Source organism: Lutra lutra, chromosome 13, assembly GCF_902655055.1.
Source record: "Lutra lutra chromosome 13, mLutLut1.2, whole genome shotgun sequence".
NCBI lineage: Eukaryota > Metazoa > Chordata > Mammalia > Carnivora > Mustelidae > Lutra > Lutra lutra.
The window spans coordinates 16,714,936-16,737,318 of record NC_062290.1 but is presented as its reverse complement, the minus strand read 5'-3'; the positions used below and the strand labels follow the sequence as shown (position 1 = coordinate 16,737,318).

Here is a 22,383-nt window from a genome sequence, read left to right as displayed (position 1 = left end):
TGCATCAGTGGTGGTGACCAAGAATAATGGTTGGTCTAGCCTACTGAGAGCATGACCAGAAAGAGGGAAAATCCAATCAAAAGCAAACGGAGACCAACCTTGAAAATCCCCTGAGCAGAAGAGGAAACCAGTTTAGTCATACAAGTAAAGTTGAACACCGCTCATTTTGCATGGCTAACTTGACTTGGGTCATGTCTTGCTTATATCTCAAAATTGTAAGCAAAACTTGAACTGTTTCCCAATGTTGATATGGGGTAACCACTGTCCAATTCCATATTATTTCAGAAAATTCTAGGGGTGCCTGGCTGGCTCAGTCAGTGGATCATGAAACTCTCGAACTCAGTTCGAGCCCCAAGTTGGGTATAGCAATTGCTTAATTAAAAAAAAAAAAGCGTTTAAGAAAATTCTAATATTATAACCAATCACTGTGAAGAATAAACAGTCACTGCCTTTTCAATACATAAGCTGCTTTATAGCAATATACCCCTGAGCTTTATGCTCAGTTACAAATTATCTTTCGGTGTGTATACAATAAAATATTACTAATTGCTACTTTGGTGATTCATTGATTTTCCTTTGACAAAATTTAGGACACCTGGTTCATGCTGGAGACTTGCTGAGAGTCAGAACTCCCAGAAAACCCACACATTGAAATTGGTGACCAAAATCGGTCTCATGCAACAATGACTGATTAGGGCGCCTGGGTGGCTCAGTGGGTTAAGCCGCTGCCTTCAGCTCAGGTCATGATCCCAGGTCCTGGGTTCGAGCCCCACATCGGGCTTTCTGCTCAGCGGGGAGCCTGCTTCCTCCTCTCTCGCTGCCTGCCTCTCTGCCTACTTGTGATTTCTCTCTGTCAAATAAATAAATAAAATCTTAAAAAAAAAAAACAAAAAACAAACAAACAAACAAAAAAACCAATGACTGATTAAACAACACTCCAGGATTCCTTAGAACATGGAAAGGAAACCAAGGGAAAAGATACAGGACACTCTGCTAAATTGGTGGGTTAAGTTCTCTGTGTCATTGTAATGTGAGTATTAAATAAAATATTCTCTTCTTTGTGGTCACTGGCAGATAAGATAAAGATTTTAGGACTTCCTTTATATTTAGTAACAAAGTATATTTTTGATCAAAAACAAGGACATGGGAGAAGTAACTCTTAGTGAATGAATGAATTACCTTCCTGAAAATTATTGTATATACTGAAAATACATAAAATGAGAATAATGAAAACATCCTTGAGTCGTAGAAACATCTTTTGGTGAGAAGAAGCCCATGCTTCTCCCTTTCCTCTCACCCCATTGATCTTTAAATCCAAGTTCTCAGTAGGCTTACAGTGAGATTTCCTAAGTCTGAAAACTCTGGGATCTGTAGTATATTAAGAACTCCTGAACACTGCCTTGCCCCTGTTACACATTATTCTCTCAGACATTAATTTACCTCCATTGTTTTTGAAATGCTCGTTATATCATCCTTTGTTGAAATCATTTAACCCTTCTCAAGTGTGGGATTTTCAAGCTCTTTCTAAATGCTATCTTTTCCATTCCTATTTCCACGTTGTTTCACTTACTTTTAAATTTTTAATTATATTTTTCCATATGGAAATAACAAAGTACAAACATGCGGAAACGCAGCCCCAGCTGTGCTGGCTATAACATATTCTGCCATGAGCATAATTTGGAATAAGAAACTTCTATATTTGTAAGCCATAAGCTGGCACTGTGTTCCCTCTTTTTTTAAGTCAATTTTTTTGCAACACATGTACATTTGAAGATGTCCAATATAGAGAATTAGAACATCTTTAGTATGAGTAAATTGCAAATAGTTTGAAAACAAGTCATGGGGAGGCAGGATCGGGAAGATTAGCAGGGTTGCAACAATGCACTGAAAGCATAGTAGAAGAGCTCAGTTTAGATAGTTACATGATTATATTTTTATGACAAGCGACAGATACCCATAAGACTTTCTTGAGCTGGCAAAAAGCTGGCAAAACAAAGCTTAGTATATAAAAAGAGATTATATTCCATTCCATAGAACAGATAGTCGAAGGTTATGGTGATATAGAAGCATATGGGTTTATTTTCCTTTCATATAAAAGGAACCTAAAGGTAGGCTCTCCAAGGCTATCCAAAGGACCCATCAGAGACCTAAGTTTCAACTCTCTTTCTAATCTACCATGTTTGGCACTGGCGCCTACCCTAAATGTTACCTCATGCTCCAAGATAGCTGCCAGAACTCCAGTTATCACAACTACATTCCAGGCAGCTGATAGAAAGAAAAGGGTAAGGGTGAAAGGACATGAGTCTTTGAAGACATTTCTCAGAAATCTTCAGCTTATGTTTCATTGGCTCAGGTAAAGAAATATTGTGGTTGTTCTTACTGTTTTCCCCAGCTGGGCACACTGCCTAGGAAGAAGGGGAGAAATGAATATTGGGTATGCAGTTGGCCATCTCTGCTGAGTTAGAAATGGTAAATAAATGACAAAGTACACTTACTATGATAGACTTGTGGAATTGATTTTTACAGGTGGAAATGCAAATGTTACAGTAATTTCAGTAAGGTATTATCCATTCTCTGAATTACCTATAAATATGTTTTGATTTGCAGGCAATTGGAAAATTACATTCCAAGAAGGCTTTTAAAGCTAATTATTGTCAATAAGCCAAGAAAATTGTTTGAACGTATTTTTAGATCTTTAACTCTGAGTTGCTCGCTAAGAATATTATTAAAACAGTTAAATATAATGAAAGAATAACATTTTGTTTCTTTACTGGTTTACTGAAGAAGAAAAGAATTTTAAAAGCAGAATCAAATCTATAGATACAGAGAACTGATGGTTGCCTGAAGGGAGGCGGTGGAGATGGGTAAAATAGGTGAAGGGGAGTGGAACATACAGGCTTCCAGTTACGGAATGAATAAGTCACGGGAACAAAAGGCACAGCATAGGGAATAGAGTCATTGATCTTGTAATAGCATTGTATGGTGACAGATGGTATCTACACCTGTGGTGAACACAGCATAACATAGAAGCTGAATCACTATGTTGTACACCTGAAAATAATGTAACATTGTGTCTCAACTATACTTCAAAAGAAGAGCTTTGTTTGTTTTTAATCTATGCGTTCTTAGTTGCACAACTTTCAGGTGACAAAAATCAATGTTGATGGGATATTTGCCCAGGGTCCGAGGCCATCCTCCTACATGAGACAAAATTCAAATAATGTCCCTAATTAAAGCAGGATGAAAAGTAAATACACATACACACTGGAACTTATACACTCAAACAAGAGTCATCATTCAAAATAAACCTAAAAAGGTACACAATTCCTTCTAGTTATACATACATATTATTTTAAAGGTTTTTGCCCCTCTTTTCTTCCAGGTGGTTGAGGCAGAGAGGGAAGGCAGGGCAGGCCACTCTCTCAGTGGTTGCTATGAGCTTCATGGAGATTTCTGCTCCAAGACTGGTTATCTAACGTGATTAATGACATATCCATTAGAACTAGCTCCAAATGACTTCCCATTGTTTCTACTAAAGATGTGCCACCATTGAGGACCCTGACCTGGACAAATTAAGGCAAATCAATTCACCTTATCAGTCTTTGTTTCTTCATCTGAAAAATGATGAAGGGGGATTAGGTCCCATTCAGAATGACATTCTAAGACTTTGGTCCCATTTTCAGAATGACATTCTAAGACTCTGTAATCTCCTGTGCTAACCTAATTCTACTTAGATCCTACACCTTGAAAATGTAGAATTCTTTATTTTAAAATCTTAACTCCTTTGATTTCAATAAAAAACATAAATTACTGAAATCTCACATTCATATCATAACAACACATATGTATATACATACATCTTATGTATGTGCATATGTGTGTGTATAAAATAAGTGATTATACATTTATATTTAAAATACATGGGAAATAAGAAATATCTACTAGTCAAAACACAAGTTAATGTGGTCAGTTTATGTTACTTTGTTGTTACATTCTCTCAAATCAAGACCTCTAAGAGGTAAAGTAGGGAAGGAAATTAACATGTGTTAAAATTTTCCTAAGAATGATGGGGTGCCTGGGTGGCTCAGTGGGTTAAAGCCTCTGCCTTCAACTCAGGTCATGATCCCAGGGGCCTGGGATCAAGCCCCACATCAGACTCTCTGCTCAGCAGGGAGCCTGCTCCCCGCACCCGACTGTCTCTCAGCCTATTTGTGATCTCTCTCTCTCTGTGTCAAATAAATAAATAATAAAATTCTTTTAAAAATTTCCTAAGAATGAGTATTCTGTTGTTTTAGGGTGGAATTTTTTTGTATATCTATGAGGTCCATCTGGTCCAATGTATCATTCAATGTTCTTGTTTCTTTATTGATTTTCTGCTTGGATGAGCTGTCTATTACTGAGTGAGAGTGGTGTGTTAAGATCCCCTACTATTAATGTATTCATATCAATATGATACTTTATCTTGATTAATAGTGTTCTTATGTAGCTGGCTGCTCCTGTATTGGAGGCATAAATATTTACAATTATTAGATCTTCTTGGTGGGTAGATCCTTTAAGAATGATGTAGTGGGGGCGCCTGAGTGGCTCAGTGGGTTAAAGTCTCTGCCTTCAGCTCAGGTCATGATCACAGGGTCCTGGGATCAAGCCCCACATCAGGCGCTCTGCTCAACGGGGAGCCTGCTTCCCCCCCTCTCTCTCTCCCTGCCTCTCTGCCTATTTGTGACCTCTCTCTCTGTCAAATAAATAAAAAAAAATCTTAAAAAAAAAAAAGAATGAGGTAGTGTCCTTCTTTATCTCTGACTACTCATTCTTCTCGAGTGCACATGGAACTTTCTCCAATATAGACCACATACTTGTCACAAATCAGGATTCAACCAATATCAAAAGATTGAGATTATTCCCTGCATATTCTCAGACCACAATGCTTTGAAACTGGAGCTCAACCACAAGAAAAAGTTTGGAAGGAATTCAAACACCTGGAAGCTAAAGACCACCTTGCTTAAGAATGTTTGGATCAACCAGGAAATCAAAGAAGAACTTAAACAATTCATGGAAACCAATGAGAATGAAAATGCTTCGGTCCAAAACCTATGGGATATAGCAAAGGTGGTCCTAAGGGGGAAAGACATAGCCATCCAAGCCTCCCTTAAAAAAAAAACTGAAAAATCCAGAATACACCAGCCATCTTTACTCCTTGAAGAATTGGAGAATCAACAGCAAATTAAGCCAACCCCACGCACAAGAAGGGAAATAATCAAGATTAGAGCAGAGATCAATGAGATAGAAACTAGAGATACAGTAGAACACATCAACGAAACTAAAAGCTGGTTTTTTGAAAGAATAAATAAGATCAATAAACCACTGGACAAACTAATCCAAAAGAAAAGAGAGAGGAGGGCACCTGGGTGGCTCAGTGGGTTAAAACCTCTGCCTTCGGCTCAGGTCATGATCCCAGGGTCCTGGGATCGAGTCCCACATTGGGCTCTCTGCTTAGCGGGGAGCCTGCTTCTCTGTCTCTCTCTGCCTGCCTCTCCGCCTACTTGTGATCTCTGTCAAATAAATAAATAAAATATTTTTAAAAAAGAAAAGAAAGAGGACCCAAATTAGTAAAATTATGAATAAAAACGAAGACATCACGATTAACACCAAGAAACAATCATCAGAAATTATTACTGACAGTTATATGCCAGTAAGTTAAGCAACCTAGACAAAATGGATGTATTCCTCGAAACTATAAACTTCCAAAACTGAATCAGGAAGAAACTGACAACCTGAATAGACCAATATCTAGTAACAAGATTGTAGCATGGATCAAAAACCTCCCAAAAAACAAGAGCCTGGGACCTGACCGATTCCCTGGGTAATTCTACCAAACATTCAAAGAAGAAATAATATCTATTCTCCTGAAGCTATTTCAAAAAATTGAAGCAGAAGGAAAACTTCCAGACTCTCTTTATGAAGCCAGCATTACCCTGATCCCCAAAACAGGCAAAGACCCCACCAAAAAGGAGAATTTCAGACCAATATCCCTGATGAATAAGGATGCCAAGATTCTCAACAAGATCCTAGCTAACAGGATCCAACAGTACATTAAAAAGATTATCCACATGACCAGGTGGGATTTACCCATGGGATGCAAGGGTGGTTCAACATTCATAGATCAATCAATGTGATAGAACAAATCAATAAGAGAAGAGAGAAGAACCACATGGTCCTCTCAATTGATGCAGAAAAAGCACTTGACAAGATACAGCATCTGTTCCTGATTAAAATGCTTCAAAGTATAGGGATAGAGGAAAAATTCCTCAACTTCATAAAATCTATCTATGAAAAACCCACAGTGAATATCATGCTCAATGGGGAATAGCTGACAGCCTGCCCTTTGAGATCAGGAACACAACAACGATGCCCACTCTCACCACTCTTGTTCAACATAGTATTAGAAGTCCTAGCAACAGCAATCAGACAACAAAGAAAAATAAAAGGTATTCAAACTGGCAATGAAGAAGTCAAATTCTCTCTGTTCACAGATGACATGATACTTTATATGGAAAACCTCAAAGACTCCATCCCCAAACTATTAGAACTCATACAGCAATTCAGTAATGTGGGAGGATACAAAATCAATGTACAGAAATCAGTTGCTTTCTTATACACTAACAATGAAAATACAGAGAGGGAAATTAGAGAATCAATTCCATTTTCTAAGCACCAGGAACCATAAGAGGTAAAGGATCTGTACTCAAGGAACTACATACAGAACACTCATGAAAGAAATTGAAAAAGATGCAAAAAGATGGAAGAGCATTCCATGTTCATGGATCAGAAGAATAAACATTGTTAAAATGTCTATTCTGCCTAGAGCAATCTATACTTTTAATGCCATTCCAATCAAAATTCCACTGGCATTTTTCAAAGAGCTGGAATAAACAATCCTATACTTTGTATGGAACCAGAAGAGACCCCAAAGTGCAAAGGAAATGTTGAAAAAGAAAAACAAAACTGGGGACATCATGTTGCCTGATTTCAAGCTTTACTACAAAGCTGTGATCACCAAGACAGCATGGTACTGACTCAAAAACAGACACACAGACCATTGGAACAGAGTAGAGAGCCCAGATATGGACCCTCTACTCTATGGTCAAATAATCTTCGACAAAGCAGGAAAAAATATTCAGTGGAAAAAAGACAGTCTCTTCAATAAATGGTGCTGGGAAAATTGGACAGCTATCTATAGAAGAATGAAACCTGACCATTTTCTTACACCGTACACAAAGATAAACTCAAAATGGATAAAAGACCTCAATGTGAGGCAGAAATCTATCAGAATCCTAGAGGAGAACATAGGCAGTAACTTCTTCAACATCAGCCATAGCAACTTCTTTCAAGACACGTCTCCAAAGGCAAAGGAAACAAAAGCAAAAGTGAACTTTTGGGACTTCATCAAGATCAAAAGCTTCTGCACAGCAAAGGAAACAGTCAACAAAACAAAGAGGCAACCCACAGAATGGGAGAAGATATTCACGAATGACAGTATAGACAAAGGTCTGATATCCAAGATCTATAAAGAACTCCTCAAACTCAACACAAAAAACACATAATCATGTCAAAAAATGGGCAGAAGACATGAACAGACACTTCTTCAAAGAAGACATACAAATGGCTAACAGACACATGAAAAAATGTTCATCATCACTAGCCATCAGGGAAATTCAAATCAAAACCACATTGAGATATCGCCTTACACCAATCAGAATGGCCAAAATCAACAAGACAGTAAACAACATGTGTTGGAGAGGATGTGGAAAAAGGGGAACCCTCTTAACACTGTTGGTGGGAATGCAAGTTGGTGCAGCCACTTTGGAAAATAGTGTGAAGATTCCTTAAGAAATTACAAATAGAGCTTCCCTATTATCCTGAAATTGAACTACTGGGTATTTACCCCAAAGATACAGATGTAGTGAAAAGAAAGGCCATCTATACCCCAATGTTCATAGCAGCAATGGCCACGGTCACCAAACTGTGGAAAGAACCAAGATGCCCTTCAACAGATGAATGGATAAAGAAGATTTGGTCCATATATACAATGGAGTATTATGCCTCCATCAGAAAGGATGAATACCCAACTTTTGTATCAACATGGAAGAGATTATGCTGAGTGAAATAAGTCCAGTAGAGAGAGTCAATTATCACATGGTTTTGCTTACTTGTGAAACATAAGTAATATGGAGGACATGGGGAGATAGAGAGAAGTGAGTTGGGGGATATCAGAGGGGGAGACGAACCATGAGAGACTGTGGACTCTGAGAAACAAACTGAGGGTTATGGAGGGGAGAGGGGTCAGGGGTTGGGTGGGCCTGGTGGTGGGTATTAAGGAGGGCACGTATTGCATGGAGCGCTGGGTGTGGTGCATAAGCAATGAATTCTGGAACACTGAAAAGAAATTTTAAAAAATAAAAATTTAAAAAAATTTTCCTAAGAGTTAGGCAATGGCTAACAACTGTTGTTTGTTAATCACCTTGATCTACAAAGGCTCCTGGAGTCATAAAGTCTATTAATTACCTCCCAAACAAAACAATAATTTTTAAAGCAACTTTTAAACACCACCTAGCTTTTACCAACCCACTACTGACTCTGTTCCACTTAATTTTCCCTTTAGTTTTCTCTGCATTTCAACACCTCAATAGGCATACCCAATTTCCAGAGTTTTGTGGATATCAAGTATCAGCAAACAGCTTTTATTCTGCTATGGGACTTCCTACCACGCCTTATCTGAAGAGACACTAAGTGTATACAAATACAAATATAAATTCTAAGCTCTTATGTTCCAAGTATTTCTTTGCCTATTTCCATTGAATTACAAAGTTCATAAGCACAGTTAAGTCAGCTAACCAAGTCTGTAGGACAGGGTGCTCCCCTGTTACTCCAGCTCAAAGCAGTATATTTTGAACATAAAATCTTTGATACTTGAGATAAGTATTAAATTTATCTGAGAGGTTTCAATTTTAAACCAAATCAGTGTTTCATTTCTCACTTGCTGGATTTTTCTAACTGTTTACCGATGAAAAGAACGCTGTGTGCACCGAACCATTCAATCCATTTGGTCAGATGTATGATATTTTCCTTTCTAACAAAAGTGCCTGTAAGACCCAGGGCTGCCCCATGCTGTTTTTTCTTTAATGTAAATTACCACTGTGGACTGCCACTTACAAAGTTCAGTCAATAGATAAATTTCTTATGTCCCCTCCAGTCTTTCTGAGGGTAATTTCTCCAATCTAGCAAAAGCAGCTAGCTATAAACGAGATTTCTACCTTTAAAACAAAACAAAACATACAAACAAGCTGATTTACACTGAAAACAATGGAACTCCTAGGGAATTATGGGCAGCTGAGCTGATGGCTTTAGGGGGAAACTGTTGTTGGTACAATGTTGCCCACATCCAGTTTTTTCATATCTCTGAATTCCTGCTTGTGATGGTAAAGGAGGGACAAAGAGGAAAAAAGATGGAGAAATATTGCATTGCTATATAACCACAGATCAGAAGAAGGGAAAGATGTCAATGAGTCTAATAAGACATAAGCAAACAAATATTTATCTGAGCCTTGAGGAAATGTGCCAAAAAAAACAAAAACAAAAACACCCAGCACATGGAATCGTCAGAAATTCATATCATCCTGGTGAAAGCAAACATTAGCTGTTTGCAATACTAAGAAGATCCACTTGCCCTGTCCATGTCTTGGAAATTCTTAGGACAGCGGCATCCATGATACAACTGAGAATCTTTAGAAGTGTGCTTGGCTCATCATTGACAATTATGATGCCCAATTCTGCTTTTGAGGAGATATTATGATGTTTTTCTAATATACTTGCACTTCTCAGAAATATCTTTTCAATGACAATATCTTAAAGTTCATGAAAGCAAAGCAAAAAACAAAAAAACACCTAATGATTAAAAACCAAAAAAAGAGACATTTGCAAAATTTTGCAAGAATTTGCAATTTTTGTTTGCAAATGATTGTCTACAACAGCTCTTTAAGTCAAACGGTAATTTCCCCTCCCGCAATAAAAGGAAGGGTCAGAAAAAAAAAAAAAAAGGTACCTTTTGAACACCCCCTAGCTAGGACCTACACGCTGTCCCTTGTTCCATTTAACTTTCCTTCCTAAGGCATAGCATTAATCTGAAGAACTCAACCAGGGCAACACAAATACCCATTTTTGGCTCTGAGGAAATGTGTGTATCTACGCCCCTCCCCAAATTTAGGATTAACACAAACCACAAAAAAAGTGAAGTGGGAGAGGACTTGAGAGGGAAAGATACAGAGACAGATGGTGTGATGGGTTGAATTGTGTCTCCCCTCACTCTCAAATTCATAGGCTGAAACCTTAAGCCTGAATGTGACTGTATTTGATATAGGGCTTTGAAGGAGGTAATTAAGCTTAAATGAGGTCATGGTGGGGCCCGAATCCAATAAGGCCCCGTCCTTCTAAGAAGAAGGGTGCAGTGCTGCAGAGGCACAGAGGAGGCTATGTGAACACAGAAAAAAGATGACCATCCGCCAACCAAGGGAAGAGCCCTGAGGAGAAACCCACCCTGCCAGCACCTTGATCTTGAACTTTCTAGCCTCAGAATCGTGAGAAAATACATTTTCTTTTGGTTAAGCTGGTGTGGTATTTTGTTATGGCAGCCCTAGCAGACCAATACTTATAAGGGGGAAAAAAAATGAACAAGCACAAAGAGGGGGAAAATAGTGTGCATTTTTTTTAAATGACTGAATATGTTACAGTAAATAGGAATGGATATAAATCAAAGATAGATTTTTTGACCCTGCCCTGAGAAGTTGGGCTTCTTAAAGAAGATTGATCAGAAAGCCTGAGGACCAGAAGGCTTTCCTCATTCCCGTGCCTGTAATGGAAAGAAGCTAATAACTTCCTACCCCTAAAAACTCCGAGATGTAAGGACAGAATATTCTAGTGAAGACAATCTGCTTTTCACTCTCTTACCGCTGTTGAAACTCTTGCTGCAGTTTGGGAAGTCTTGGCAGCTTATGCTCGTAGAAATGGCCTGAAGCTTGTCAATTCATTGCTTTAAATCACTGAACACCTACTGGGAGGTAATAGAACCTGACAAATTGATGGGCTCTAATAAAGCCCAGCTCTAGAAATAAAAGGGATTTAATTATCGGTCAAGTATGTATGGTTAAGATGAGGTATGTTCAAGCTATTCTATAGGATTTCAGGAGAGTGTCAGAAGTCATTTTCTCCAAGAAACGGTGTTACTAATTTGGGTTTCATACTTAGTGCGATTGTAATATTCTTGTTTATAACTCTATATCCACTTTCTGTGCTATGGGGGCCATGTCCTGTTTATCTTTCCCTTGTCCTCCCAAGGTCCCAATACCTCACTTATTCACAGCAGCTGTACATGCTTTTTCATTCAAACTTTACTCAATTAAAGTTTGTGAAGTGAGACAGTCTATCAATCAATCAATCACATTTAATGAGAACATCTCTGTGACAGTGCATACACCTGAGCCTTCCTTTCCTTCCAGCCAAAGGTGAGTTCCTTGGCAGTTCTGGGATGATCTGTTTAGCAAGCACAAAGATCAAGGGGGCATTCGTATGTGATTGATGCTTATGGGTTCGCATAGACTCATTAGCCCATCATTTAACGGTGATATGATTTCTTCCTGCCATTCACTTAGAGTAGCTTAAGTTTTCCCTTTTATTTCTTTTACTTTTGCCATGCAGATGCAGATTCCCATTTGAGATGTTTTAGTATCTAATTATTAATAAACTTCTCATGTGCAGATCCTGGAGCCAAACCTGCTATAGGTAGATGAAGATTCATCACACGACCCTAGGCAATGTCACTTGCAAAATTTTCCATGTGACATTTATATGAAACAACCAGCTTTTTAAAATGTTCATCACTCTTCCTATAATCAATTTTTTGGGACTGGTTTATATTTGGGACACACAGCAGCATTTAATAATGAAAAACAAGATTCACCTGATTCCTCTGAAATGAATTAGCCTATTTGTCAAATTACTTTATTTCTGATGATTAACATAACTTTCTTAGATTTTTTTTATTACATGCATGTACTTTTGATAGTAAATGTGTATTTACTAAATGTGTATTAAGATAACTTTTCTGCTATCCTATAATCCAGTAATCACACGAGCAGATATTTACCCCCAAAATACAAACACACTAATTCAAAGTGATACACGCACCCCTATGTTTATTGCAGCATTATTTACAATAGCCAAATTAAGGAAGCAGCCCATATCCATTGATAGATGGATAGATGGATAAAGAAGATGTAAGACAGTCAAATAAATAAATAAAATCTTAAAAAAAAAAAAGAAGATGTAAGATAGGTACAGATCTAGATACAGATATGATGGAATGTTATTCAGTCATTAAAAGGAATGAAATCTTGCCATGAGTGATGACATGGATGGAGCTACAGAGTATTATGCTAAGTGAAATAAGTCAGGGAAAGACAAATACCATTTAATTTCACTCATATGTCAAATTTAAGAAACAAAACAAACAAGCAAAGGAGAAAAAGAGAGCAAGAGAGACAAACCAAGAAACAGACTCTATAACTATAGATGAACAAACAGATGTTATCAGAGACGTGGTGGGTAGGGGTGTGGGGGAAAGAGGTGATGGGGATTAAAGAGGACACTTATTATGATGAGCCCTGGGTAATGCATAGAATTGTTGAATCGCTATATTGTACACATGAAACTAACACTGTATGTTAACTACACTGGAATGAAAATTAAAAACTTAATAAAACAATAACTTCTCTGTTTTTTTTAATGTTATATGCATACATTTTATAATGATATGTATAATTAAGTTGAAAAAAAGGTCAAATAGTACAGAAAGCAAAGATTTTCTGAAATGCAACCATTTAAGTTCCCAATCCCAGACACATTACCCAATCCTTCTACCAATGAGATCAACAATCTGTATGTATTTTCCATATATTTCTCCCTGTTCATAAAACCATTAAATAACATGATGGTAATGAGGAGTGGCATTTTTGTTGTTGTTATTTCATGAAAATGGGGTCATAGTATATATACTTCCCTCCCCTTATTTTCCTTACTTGATGATATATCCTGAAAATCCCTTCAAATTGACTACTAAAAATCTCATTCCTTTTAGTGGCTATATAGTATTCCCTGGTATAGATCAGCAAATTTAATTTTTCTTTTACTGACGAATTTAATTTTTCCTAATTTTTTGAGCACTGCAAACAATGCACACTAAATAATATGCACACATAGCCTTACATATATTGGTGTTTTTATTCCCAAGATTGGTATGTGTTTTTAATTTCAGTAGATGGTGTTATAAATCTAATTCTCAAGCATATAAGGATATAAATCTAGGGTCTCTGTTTTAATGATTTTTTATATCTATGCTATTACCATAAGGTTTAATTCCATAAATTTATAGTATGTTTGTACATTTAATTTTTTTTTAAGATTTTATTTATTTAACAGAGAGAAAGAGATCACAAGTAGGCAGAGAGGGAGGCAGAGAGAGGGTCGGGGGGGGTAATCAGGCCCCCTGCTGAGCAGAGAACCTTATGTGGGGCTCAATCGCAGGACCCTGTGATCATGATCTGAGTTGAAAGCAGAAGTTTAACCCACTGAGCCACCCAGGTGACCCTGTACATTTAATTTTTAATCAAATATTCAGAAATTTAATGAGGCAAGTATTAGCCTACCATTCTTTTTCATACATTTCTTGGCTAGTCCAACATTTTTAATCTCCCAAATAATTTTTAACATGCTATTATCTTATTTCAACAAACTACAAATCCATAGGTATCCTAATTAAATTCCACCTAACCCACTTATTTTATAAAATGTTTAAGAGTTATTAAACCATCTCGTGCAAGAACATATAATTTTTTTTCCAAGTGACCACATCTTGTCTATGTCCTTAAATAAGATTTTACAGCTTTCTTCATTTAGACCCCATACTTCTCTTGCTAAGTTTTTATCTAAGTATCACATAGCTCTCAACATATTTCTTATATTTAGAAATAGCACCTGTTTTCATAAAGCTAGGTCATCATCATTATAAACTTCCAAGAATTTTCAATATCCTGCATAAGTAAAATTTCCCCAAAAGCGGGGTTGCCAAATGTTCTGGTTATCAATTACTGTTGTGCAAATTATATCAAAATACAGTAGCTTTAAACAAGTACTATTCTGTCTTTTGTCATGATTTTGTGGGTCAGATATTCTGGAGGGGCTGAGTTGGCCAATTCTCCTGTTCTAGTGGTGTCCAGTAGCATTCTGTAGTGATACTCACCTGAAAACAGGGCTGATTTGAAGGATCTATGCAGGTTTCACTCACAAACTTCTTATTTTGACAAGGATGGCCATCAGGTAGGTCTCAGCTAGGCGTTCTCCCTCTTTCTGTATTTGCAGAGCCTCTCCACGTGGTCTATCCAGTAGGATAGCTGAACTTCATACATGATGATCCGGGTCTGCAAGAGACAAGGATGGAAGATTCCAGTCCTCTTAGAGTAGTCTCCAAACTAGCATCACTTCACATCTGTGACATTCTACTGGCCAGTCCAGGTTCAAGGGAAAAGTAAGCAAACCGTACCTCTCAGTGGAAAAGATGTCAAAGAAGTTATGACCATCCTTCATCCACCACACCAACCTTTTATTTATCCAAATAAACAAAAAGCAAAATGACTAAGAGATCTAGAATCATCAGTCCTGCTTCAAGAATATTCTGGTGAGGTGAGGAAGGGATGCTTAGATTTCAGTTGCCAAATTTCTTAGTCCCAAATTTCTCCTGTAACCTCAAACCTGATGAACACTTTTCTTAGCCATGTAGAAATAAAACCAAAATAAGGTAGCCAATTCAGGCTCCTTCATAGATAAGTACCTTTGTGGTTTTTGTGATAACCTGATTCTTTCTTGACTGCCAATACCATGTGCTAGTGCAATACAAAATAAGAATTCAGCACAGGACAAAACCCTACTTCTAGATCCACCTTAATAGTTGTGTCTAGAAGAAGACATTTGTAGACTCTACCACTGCTGCCTCCTATTTTTGCCTACTGAACACAGCTACAGGGCCTGGAGAAAGGATGGTGATTCCTAACACAACAAACACATATTAAACAGAAATAAACTCAAATAATCACTGGTATGACCCTAGGGTAACTAAGATCATGTGGCTTTGACTACATAAACACAGGCCAAAGTCACTAAAAAATTCATTCACTGCGCTATCACTAACCCATAGTACAGGGAAATAAATTTATCTGAAAACAATTCTATGGACAGTAATGCTTTAAGTAGAGGACATTTGAATAATAGCCTCAGCTGCTCCAGTGGTCACAAGTAGAAGAAAACCCATTTTAAATAAGCAAATATAGGTTAAAAGATTTTACTGGCTGAACTAAATGATAATTTGAGAAATAGTTTGGTGTATTAGGGCACTTTTGGTTACATGTAATGAAAACCCCACCCCAAATGGCCAACACCACCACCAAAAAACCCATTATTGTTTTATATAACCATGAATTTTAAGATAGGTTATCTCTAAGGTAAGTTAATTCAGTAGGTCCATTCCATCACCAAAAATAGTGGTTCTTACATTTTGCCTCCCTTTCTGTTTTCATCTTACTTTATTTTTCCTTTCCTTCCCCTATGTTCCTCTGTTTTGTTTCTTAAATTCCACATCTGAGTCAAATCATATGGTATTTGTCTTTCTTTGAATGACTTATTTCACTTAGCTTAATACCCTCTAGTTCCATCCATGTTGCAAATGGCAAGATTTCATTCTTTTTGATGACTGAGTAATATTATACTGTATATGGATGATGGGCATTAAAGAGGGCACTTGATGTAATGAGCACTGGGTGTTATATGCAACTGATGAATCATTAAATTCTACCCCTGAAACTAATGATACAGTATGTGTTAACTAAATTGAATTTAAATTAAAAATTTTAAAAAATAAAAGGTAAACATACTTCTCAAAAAAAGGGGGGTGGGGTTCTTTTTGTCTTTCCATCAGGTATGTCATCCTTATCATGTCAGCATTCTTCTCTGCTAACTCCTTTTGCAGTCCCAAAGTAGCAACCATAACATCCAGCCAGTACATGTAGATTTTGCAAGATAGTTGATGAAGGGGATTTGTGACCACCTTGTGTCTCTTTGAAAGAATGATAAAACCTTTCCCAGAACTCCCAGCAAACAACCCCTCCTCTTCCATGGAAACACTGGTAACAAGCCCAACATATATCAATAATTTGGCAAAGGGAAGAAGATACCAAGATAGGCATTGAATATTCAGGATTTGTTCCTGAGCTGCAGTTTGGTTTATTTTCCTAGAGGAGTCTATGCCTAATTAAATTGGAATTAGATTAGCAAGAAAGGAGGGATCAGGTGGTGTTTAAAGCACCATCAAAGATAGTTTCTTTCTTTCATCTCTGCTTTTCAAGGTGTAGACTTATTTTCTAAAGCTTTCCTTGCATTCTCAAGATAGTGGCATTCCTCCTAGGGCTATAAGCTTCTTGACTCATGTCCAATGATAAGAAAGAATATATCCCCCTATAGCTCTTCTGAAACGATTCATTTATTTATTCATCAAATATATATTAAGCACCTACTACATTCCTGGGACTGTTCAAGGGTCTGAAAAAACAGCAGAGAACAAAGAAAAGAAGTCCCTTCCTTCAAGGAGCTTACATTCTTATAAGGAAAAACAGACAATTAAAAATAAACACAGCAGGGGCGCCTGGGTGGCTCAGTGGGTTAAGCCGCTGCCTTCGGCTCAGGTCATGATCTCAGGGTCCTGGGATCGAGTCCCGCATCGGGCTCTCTGCTCAGCAGGGAGCCTGCTTCCCTTCCTCTCTCTCTGCCTGCCTCTCTGCCTACTTGTGATCTCTCTCTGTCAAATAAATAAATAAAATCTTTAAAAAAAAATAAACACAGCAATTAGTGGTAATTGCTATGAGGAAGAACAAGACAGGAAGAGAAGGAAGAAAGTAAAGTTTGGGTAAAAGTACAGCTTGTTATTTCAAAGGAGATTATCAAGGAAGGCCTTTCTGGCATGATATTTGACAACAGAACTGAAAGGAGTAAGACTACCAAATGACATATAGATAAAAGAGAGAGAGAGAGAATGGGAAGGAAGGAGATGAATGGATGGAGAGAGAGAAAGTGGGAGGGATAGATGATAAATAGTAAAAAGATCAATCGATTGATCTGGAACAGCAAGTAGAAAAGTCCTGAGGCAAGAGCATTTTTCCTGTGTTCAAGGAACAGCAAAGAGGGCACATAATACATGCAAAGTGTTCAAGAGGAAAAATGATAGGAAATGAGGTCAGAGAATTGATGAGGTGTAAGGGAAAGATCATATTGGTCCCTAAGTCCATTTTCAAATTTTGGCTCTATGAGTGAAACAAGAAGCCATTTGGAGGTTTTAAGTAGAAGGTTGAAATGTCTGACTACTGTAGTAAAAGGGTCATTCTAATTTCCATGTGGGAAATAGATCACAGGAAGTGGACTGAAAGCAAGGAGACCAGTTAAGAGACTTTAGTCAAGTACAGAATGAGAAGTGGTCAGATTCTGCATATATATTGATAGTAGGGTTGGCAGCGTTTGATAGCAGATAGCAGAATGCTGGGTGTAAAAGAGAAAGAATAGCTAAGCATAACACCAAAGTTTTTGGCCCAAACACTTGAAAGAATGGAGTTTCTGTCTTCAGAGATGAGGATAAGTACATAAGGAGCAGGTTTACAGTAGATAAGCTCGTGGATATGCAATCCAGTCATTTGGCTCTATAAATGTTTGAGATGTTTATTGATAACCAAGTAAGGATTTCAAGTATAGAGCTCAACAGAGATATCTGGGGTTGAAACAAATTTGAAAATCCCCAACCAATAGATACCATTTAAAACCATGAAACTGGATGAGATCACCCAATGGAATGGTGTAGATGGAAGAGTGACATCTAGGAACTAAATTGAGGGACACTCTAATAGAGGTCAGGTGCATCAGGAGAAATGAGCAAAGGAGCTGAAAAAGAATATCCAGTGAGAGAGGGGGAGAACCCCAAAGAGTGGGTGGTTTCCTAAAAGAAAAAATAAAATTCTTTAAGGAATGAGAAGGGATAAATGGGGGCAAACAAGATAATTGAGAATTGACCACTGGGTTTGACAAGGCAGAGTGATTGAGAGAAAAGGCTAACTAGCATGGAGAGGAGATACGCAAATAGAAACAACTCTTTTAGGAGTCTTGGTGGAACAGAAAAAAGAGAAATGGGGAAGCCCCTGGAATGAATTGTGGGTGAAGTAAGTTTGTTTTTAAGGTAGAAGACAGTAACACCATATTTCTATGCTGGTGTGAATGATTCAGGAGAGGAAAAATTTGACAACAAAAAGAGAAGAGGAGAATTACTGGAATGATACCATTAAGTGGTGGAGGGTAGGGAGGGAGAGAAGAAGTATAATCTAGTGCAGGAGCTGGTTTTTCAGATAGTTTATCTGATAAGATTTAAGGTTGATTACTTGGTTATTAAGTCTAAAGAGATGAAGTTTTCTTGACATGGGGAACATCTGAGGCCAATTAAGTTATCCTCCCACACAACCAAAGTCAGAAACACGAAGGAAAATACAGAGCTTAGATATGATATTCAGATGTTTATAATTTTTAGTACATGAATTTTCAACTGTATCTCAGTTTCAAGGTGATTGCCCTTGTTGTTTCTTAGCTGGGGCTCTCTACTTTTTCATTACTTTCTAAGAGACAACTCTCCTACCATTAGATATAAAATGGAAGTACCATGAATTGCTTGCCTTGGGCACCTTTACCAAATGGATACAAAAAGGCAGTTCTTTTAAGTTCAGTCATAGAATAATATAAAGTAAGACCACAAGCCATAAATGGGCAGATCACCACTATGTGATCACCAATATGTGATTTTTGCCCTTCAACCCATCAGGCTACTTTAGAAAAAGATAGCAATGGAGGCTGCTTTTCTGCCAGTTCCTAGGAGGTCATTGTCTGTTTTCCAAAGAGTATATCTGCGCAGCAAGCCTACACATCATCTGACCAATCAGTTATTTCTGAAACTTCCCAGTGTTGACTTCCTTTTGAGCTCTATATTAACACATTCAAAAACAAATGGCCAGTTTGGAAGAAGCTTGATGATAACCAGCTGTGAATCCTTCTCCGCTTCTACCTCCTCCTCTTCAAGTCATTTTTAATAAAAACTCTCAGGCATTTTTGGAAACTTGTCTTTATTTTTCCCCAAATAGTATGTTTTCTCACCTCTGCATGTTCTATTTCTGCCCAGAATCTGATAGTCAATGCTATTTAGAAGTCTGCTCTGGGACAACCATACTACTATGCCTGGATATAAATAAGAGCTACCCCTGATTTGCAATGTGAACTTACAAGTGATTTAACTTCCAGATTTTACTATCCCCAGCCAAAGAATAGATAGTATTGCCTACCAACAGCTTGCCACAGTAAAGACACTGGCTTTGTGTCATATGAAAGCAAAACTCAGATTTCAGCTCTGCCATCTACTGGCTGGGTGATCTTAAGCATGCTACTTAACCTACTTGAATCTTTAGTCTCACATGGAGTTACTATGAACTTTAGGACTTAAAGGATGATATAATAGGTCAATATCTCCATGCTTGGCAAACTGCAGGCACGCAACAAGTGTCTTTTAGCAAGTTCTTTATAACACACTGGGAACCCACTGGCCTAGGAGTACTACATAACTACAAGGAAGAATAAAGAAGCATTCTCAGTAGACCAATATGATCCAAAAAGTTTATAGACAGAGGTAGAGTTACTAATAACTATGTCAGTTCAACCCTAGGGAGGGAGAAGCAGAGTGTACCAAAAATATTTTTATCCATGGGTTTATAACTCCTGAAATATTTCCAGAGATCAGCTTTACTGTGCATCAAAATGGCTGCTTGCGTCTCTATCAGATAGACCCAGATTGCTGGTGGGATGAGAAGGGGGAATGCAATAGGTCCTGCTTTGGAAGAGCCTCTGAAGGGAAAAGGAGACTCCCAACACACAGAGCGCCTAATAGGAACACAGTATAGCCATTATGAGTCATGTAAACTTCATCAGTCCAGGAAGCACATGTTCACTCCAAATTTACTAACTTCTGAACTTGCTCAATCGAGACTGCTAAACTTTCTTGGCTTTGGTTCTTAGAAAACGAAATTGTTCCAGCTGTGAATCTTTAAAATTGCAGATTAGTTCTTTACACTTGGCAGAATCATTAGGAGGGCAAGCTTGAAGGAGGGAGAGAACTAGCACTGAAAGTATAGAATGCAGCCCAAGAGAGATTTGAGTTGATGCCATTTCCTATTTTTAATCCCTGCTCTGGTCTCAATTGTGAGTACACTTAAGCATGAGTGTAGGTTGTATAGGATTCTGTTTTCTACCTAGATACATCCTATTACAACCTTGGAATCCTGTATAAATGCCACCTTCTCCATCAAACTTTTCTAGATCCTTCAAAATGAATGTTACCTCTGCCTTCTCTCAACTTCTCTTCAAGTCACACATATTTTTCATCACATATAAGAAGTAGGATACAATAAGGAAGAGCAAGGACTGGAAGTCCAACAGTCCTGAGTTCAAATTCTGCCTCTACCATCGTTTCATATGTGGCTCAAGCTTGCTGAGCCTTAATTACATCATCTCTAAAATGTGAGAGATGATATCATACAAATAGAGTTAACCTGAGCATTAAATAAAATCATGCATATAAAATACTTAGTAGACTCATAGTGAGCACTTAAAACATTGTAATGGTTGTATTATCAAGGTTGTTATTACCATTATCATTCTTATCTCTTCTAGCATGACATAATCTCACAGAGAATAAGAATAAGGTTTCATACTACATTGCTTCCCTTGGAAGACTGGCTTAAAATAACTACTCAGAAAGTGTTTGTTGGGGCGCCTGAGTGGCTCAGTGGGTTAAGCCACTGCCTTCGGCTCAGGTCATGATCTCAGGGTCCTGGGATCGAGTCCCGCATCGGGCTCTCTGCTCAGCAGGGAGCCTGCAAATAAAAAAAAAAAAAAAAAGAAAAAAAAGAAAGTGTTTGTTGAGTGAACATACATTGAATATACAGAATCATTTGTTTTAGTGAGGATGCTTTTGATTATAACTGATGGAGACCATAATAAAACTGACTTAGGCCAAAGGGAAACTTACATGAATAATATTAAATACATCTCACGGAATTGAAGGATATCTGAACAATTAAAACTTGAGCAAGGCAGAAAGTGCCTGGGTTCCAGGAAGAGTTATAACCAAGAACTTGAAAATGACAAGGACCAACATGGACCCCTCTTTTTTCCTTTCTTTAAGTGTCGACTTTAGTTTCAATAACCAAAAACTAGCTTTTCTCACGCAGAGGGAAAACGGTCACCAACAGAGTGTGAGTTTTGCAAATTGTGGTTCTCCTCTGCAGAGAGAAACTAACTCTTCCTCTCTCCCATTCACAAAAATTCCAGGGTGGGATTCCTATTGGCTGATCTTTGTCATGGCCACTATCTAGCCTTGTGGTCAAAGTGAGGCAGAGTCATGGAAGAAGGTGGCTCCTGAGTAACAATATGGCTGGAGCTGGGAAAGAAGCAATTCCCAAGGGAAGGGAGGAGGGAAGCATATAGAACAGAAGAGATCACGTAGATCACTAAACTAGGATCACGGGGTGCCACAATGTTCTCAGAGCACTAGAATGGTATTTGGAGGAGGAGCAAGATGGTGGAGGAGTAGGAGACTGAAATATCATCAGGTCCCAGAAGTTCAGCTAGATATTTATTAAGCCATTCTGAACACCTACAAACTCAACAGGAGAGAGAAGAGAAGAAGAGCAGCAATTCTAGGAACAGAAAAACAACCACTTTCTGGAAGGCAGGATGTGTGGAAAAGTAAATCCAAAGCGACGGGAAGATAGACTGCAGGGAGTGGGGGGGGGGGGGGTGGCTCCTGACAAGCGGTGGAGCAGTGGAGCACAAAATCGGAACTTTTAGAAGTCTGCTCCACTGAGGGATATCGGTCCAGAGGCTAAGCAGGGGGTGGAGCCCTCACTGGGACAGTGTGGTCTCAGGACCCGTGGGGTCACAAAAAGACCAGGGGTGTCTGCGGCAGAGCTCCCAGATATCAGAGCAGGGAAGCTAGCTACAGAGATGGAGCTGAGGAGGGGCTCTCAGCTCAGGGTTACCTTAAACCATGATCTGAGGCACAGTCAGACCACTGCTCTTCGAGCAGGGACCCCACAAGTGGCAGATCTGGGGAAACTCCCTCCTTCCTCCTCCAGGAAAAACAGCGAGGAT

The 22,383-nt window shown here is 38.3% G+C and overlaps 1 long non-coding RNA gene across 1 annotated transcript in view; it reads right to left on the bottom strand.

The window, feature by feature from the left end:
* Positions 1 to 22,383, bottom strand: part of LOC125083960 (uncharacterized) — a 361,461-nt gene that overhangs the window by 124,207 nt on the left and 214,871 nt on the right. The window contains exon 2 of the long non-coding RNA XR_007122421.1: positions 14,348 to 14,525. This is a non-coding gene — a long non-coding RNA (uncharacterized LOC125083960). The remainder of the gene's footprint in view (positions 1 to 14,347; positions 14,526 to 22,383) is intronic.